The sequence below is a fragment of the Perca flavescens genome, chromosome 14 (assembly GCF_004354835.1).
Source record: "Perca flavescens isolate YP-PL-M2 chromosome 14, PFLA_1.0, whole genome shotgun sequence".
Lineage (NCBI taxonomy): Eukaryota > Metazoa > Chordata > Actinopteri > Perciformes > Percidae > Perca > Perca flavescens.
The window spans coordinates 5,135,321-5,140,761 of record NC_041344.1 but is presented as its reverse complement, the minus strand read 5'-3'; positions in this window follow the sequence as shown (position 1 = coordinate 5,140,761).

The window sequence follows — 5,441 nt, the reverse complement described above, 5'->3', positions numbered from 1 at the left end:
TTTAGAGTGGCCTGCCAATATCCAACAACTTCTTTCTTCTTTATTTTTTTTGCTGACTGGTTTTCAGTGGCCTTTTATTGTGGCCAGCCTAAGGCACACCTGTGCAATAATCACGCTGTCTAATCAGCATCTTGATATGCCACACCTGTGAGGTGGATGGATTATCTCGGCAAAGGAGAAGTGCTCACTAACACAGATTTAGACACATTTGTGAATAATATTTGAGAGAAATAAGCATTTTGTGTACATAGAAAAAGTCTTAGATCTTTGAGTTCAGCTCATGGAAAATGGGGGCAAAAACAAAAGTGTTGCGTTTATTATTTTGTTCAGTGTATGTTGCTACAGAATATTTGTATATATTATTAACAAATGTGTCTAAATCTGTGTTAGTGAGCACTTCTCCTTTGCCGAGATAATCCATCCACCTCACAGGTGTGGCATATCAAGATACTGATTAGACTATGATTATTGCACAGGTGTGCCTTAGGCTGGCCACCACGACAAAAACGTCCCCGTGAACACATATCAGTAGATTAAAAATACGTCACCATTTCATGAACTGCCATGAGATGGGCTGGCTCATCTCTCAGTCACAGCCCAATCAAGGCTCATGTATTTTCCAACTGAAAACCTCTATCAAAATTCATCAAATGACGAGTAAAGAAGCTTTTGTCATCTCATTCTGAAGCCTGTTTTGACATTTCCAAAACACATGAGAGTCTCTTACAACACCTCCTTTTTGTTTTGACATTTTTCAGCTGCAGCTAAAAATGATGTCCATGTTCTATCACTTGTTCTTAAAAGAATAATGAAGCATGAAAGTGTAACACACAGTAGTCAAAACAAGGCTTTGAAGAGAATGAATCGCTGCTCTACATGTGAGCCACACATACAGATACTTCTCACTATGACTTGTATGTTCTGGAGCTACTTTCCAACTTATTTATCAGATAAAAAAAACTTTTTATTCCAGAGTGACAAAATGAGTGACATCCAGGCAGAACTTCTGGTGGCATTGGACCAATCCCATAAATGAAACTCCGTCGATATAGACTACCTTATAGGGGACGGTACACCGGTTCCCTGTTCCCTCATTTGCACCAACATAATTAAGCATTGCATTAGTTCATGCAGGACATGGAAGTCATAGGCCCACTAATAGAATTATTATTCTACCGCTGCTGCTAGCAAAGCTTGCCTCCACCACCCCAGCAGTTCAACTGTATTTCCATTTGTTGCAATAAATGGTTAAATCTAAAGAGTGTTCCTGACTGAATTTCAGCAATGTACTCTTTCTACCTGCCTCTTGCCTGCTTTGTTTGCCCACGGTGATTGATTACCTGTTGCCGAACTCCGCTTCTCACCAATACTTCTTTCACACCAATAGACCTTTTTCACAGCAGACATTTACACTTGTCATAGTAGGGAAAGCACAGCTGAAATTGATAACCTTAACGATGGCTCAATAACATCAAGTGTCCCGGTAAGCTATTTCAGTGAGTCAGTATGCACAATACAAGGGCCTCTCCTAAGTGGAATGCAGCCATCAGTAATGGTTTAATACCAGGGCCTCTCCTAAGTGGAATGCAGCCATCAGTAATGGTTTTGAATACACCTGTGCTTTTCCTACTGTGACATGTCAACATGTCTGCCGTGAAAAAGGTCTATCAGGTTTATACCCAGGTTGACTAGATCGACTCAGCTTTTTTAGAGCCTCTGAACACCCACACAGGTGATATCAGTGATTGTGGCTGATAAGACCTCTGCTCAGGTTAAGTGGGCCAGGCCTTTGATGGGAATTTATAAGGGCACAAATTGTTTTTACCAATATGAATGATAAAGCTGTAATTTTTCCTGTCCTGACAGGTGCAACAACGCTAACAAGAGACTCAGGAGGATGTCACACAATCAGTCCAACCATTCCCATACAGTCCTGGAAGAGGTCTAATCAACCAGATAAACTCAAAACACTTGTGCGGGTGTTCAGGGCCTTTAAAGTCTGTTCAAGTCTTCTAGTGTATGGTTTGCTTTGTTTGCCCACGCTGATTGATTAACTGTTGCCGAACTCTCTGAACTTCTAACCAAGTAAAAAGCTGATTGCTTGCAGCTGCTTTTGAGTCCTCATCTCCCTCTGTGTGCAGAACCGTTACAGTTTGATGCTTCAAGAGCCTCAAATGACAGCACACGAAACTTAATGCATACATTGTGCATAGTGTTCTTATTTAAAGAAATTGAACAGTTTGCAACTTCAACGTGTATGCAAATAAATTAGCATTTGCATGTTGATTTCCCTTATCAAAAAAAAGCACATGCGTGAAAATGTCACAACTTTTTACATGTGAAATGTCTGAAAACCACGTGTGTTTAAGTGAGTTTATCACATGCGAAAATATGTTTCAGAGGTTACAGATGTGCATTTTTGTGTAGTACCTGTACCATGTGAACACTTTCTCCATTTTTCATGTAATGCATTTAGTTTTTTATGCAAACTTTTTTTGTTATATAACAGTTCCTTTTGAAGGAAACGATCGGACAGCTACACCTGTAATTGTCACTCAGTGAATTTGCAATTTCAGCTCAAACACCAATTAATAATGAGACTAATGGTCAATTAATACAAAAACTCACATACCGGACATCCAAATGACAAAAGAGGTGCAATAATTGAGTTTTAAACAGTTCCAGCTCACACAGAGATTTCATTGACAAAAACATGGATCAATGCAGAATGTGAGTTCACACATGCAGGGAACTCTAGGTAATGCTGCCCTCTGGTGTACTTCACATCAAACTACAGCCGATAAGTAGTGTGACCACATTGTGATTCATGGGGTTGTATTATGTTGCTCAGACAGATTGCATGAAAGGAACGTAAACGAAGAAGGTCGCCTGTCAACATTTTTTGTCCTTGCATGGCTCCAAAAGGCATAACTGTATTATTTACCTTAGATAATCTTGTAAGATCACTATGATCACTATGGCTGACAGCTCCTTATCAACACAAAACCATAGAGGATGACAAACTGTGTAATGTGTGTGCGTGTGTGTGTGTGTGTGTGTGTGTGTGCATGTGTGTTGTGTTTTGAGAGGCTCCCCCTCAGTCAGTCTTTCTCTTCAAAGGCTGAAATTTAAAGAAAAAAACCTAAGCATAAACAAAGTTTTTCTTGGGATAGGTTGTAACATTTTCTAACCCAGATTCTTGTTACAACTAACCCAGACTATTGTTGTCATATTGTAACTTAATTTACAGCCAACAGCTAAAACATTAGCACTACCAACCTGCATGAAAGATATCCATATAGACCCACAATGAACATGATTTAAGTTTGTTGAGTTTAACTACAAAGCCTGCAATGCTATCACAAAAATAAATGGTCATTTAATACAAAGACTGACAGACCATGTCCAGTAATTGAGCTTTAAACAGTTCCCTTGACCACACGGAGCTCTTCACTTGATCACATGGAGAGTTCATTGCCAAAAAACATGTATCCATGCAGAATGTGAAGCTCACATATGCTGAGGGAACTCTGGGTGACGCTGCCCTCTGGTGTACTTCACATCAAACTACAGCCGATAAGTAGTGTGACCACATTGTGACTCATGGGGATGTATTATTATGTTGCTCAGACAGATTGCATGAAAGGAACGTAAACGAAGAAGGTCGCCTGTCAACATTTTTTGTCCTTGCATGGCTCCAAAAGGCATAACTGTATTATTTACCTTAGATAATCTTGTAAGGCAAGGCAAGGCAAGGCAGCTTTATTTATATAGCACATTTCAGCAACAGGGCAATTCAAAGTGCTTTACATAAAACATTAAAGAGCAGTTAGAAAACAATTAAAAAAACAATAATAAACAAATTAAAAACATTAAAAGACAAGAATAAAATTGATAGTGCAGTATAAGAATAAAAGTTACAGTGCAGTATAAGAAATTAAAGTTAATAAAATAGATTATTTAAAGAAAAGCAACATCAAAAAGATAGGTCTTTAGCTTAGATTTAAAAGAACTGAGAGTTGCAGCGGACCTACAGGTTTCTGGGAGTTTGTTCCAGATATGTGGAGCATAAAAACTGAACGCTGCTTCCCCCTGTTTAGTTCTGACTCTGGGGACAACAAGTAGACCTGTCCCAGACGACCTGAGAGGTCTGGGTGGGTCATAGTGTAGTAGCAGATCAGAAATGTATTTTGGCCCTAAACCGTTAAGTGATTTATAAACCAGTAAAAGTATTTTGAAATCAATTCTTTGAGGCACTGGAAGCCAGTGTAGAGACTTCAGTACTGGAGTGATGTGATCCACTTTCTTGGTTTTAGTGAGGACTCGAGCAGCAGCGTTCTGAATCAGCTGCAGCTGTCTGATTGATTTTTTAGGAGACCTGTAAAGACACCGTTACAGTAGTCAAGTCTACTGAAGATAAAAGCATGTACAAGTTTTTCCAGATCATGCTGAGACATAAGGCCTTTAACCCTTGATATATTTTTAAGGTTATAATAGGCTGATTTTTTAATTATGTTAATGTGGCTTTTAAAATTTAGGTCTGAGTCCATGACTACACCAAGATTTCTTGCTTTGTCTGTTGTTTTTAACATTGTCGTTTGAAGCTGAGCGCTGACTTTCAATCGTTCCTCTTTTGCTCCAAAAACAACCACCTCCGTTTTTTCTTCATTTAATTTAAGAAAGTTCTGGCACATCCAATCATTAATCTGTTCAATGCACATATTTAATTGTTGTATTGGGCTATAGTTCCCTGGCGATAAGGTTATGTAAATTTGTGTGTCATCCGCATAACTATGGTAACTTATTTTGTTGTTTTCCATAATCTGAGCCAGTGGAAGCATGTAGATGTTGAACAGAAGAGGCCCCAGAACTGAGCCTTGGGGAACTCCGCGTCATATTTGTATGCTCAGATGTATAATTACCTATAGACACAAAGTAGTCCCTATTCTTTAAATATGATTCAAACCACTTTAGTACTGAGCCTGAAAGACCAACCCAGTTTTCCAATCGGTCAAGCAATATGTCATGGTCTACCGTATCAAATGCAGCACTGAGATCAAGTAATACTAAGACTGAAATTTTGCCACTATCTGTGTTTAAGTGGATGTCATTAAAGACTTTAACAAGAGCCGTCTCGGTGCTGTGGTGTGGTCGAAAACCTGACTGGAAGGCATCAAAACTGTTGTTTAGCGATAAGAAAAGGTTGAGTTGTTGAAAAACCGCTTTTTCTATGATTTTACTTAAAAATGGGAGGTTTGATATTGGCCTATAGTTGCTCATTAGTGTCGTGTCTAGATTGTTCTTTTTTAGTAGTGGCTTGATGACTGCAGTTTTCAGGGCCTGTGGGAAGATACCTGAGAGCAGAGATGTATTTACAATATTTAGAAGATCAGAAGCCAAACAATTCAAAACATTCTTGAAAACATCCGTTGGTAGAATAT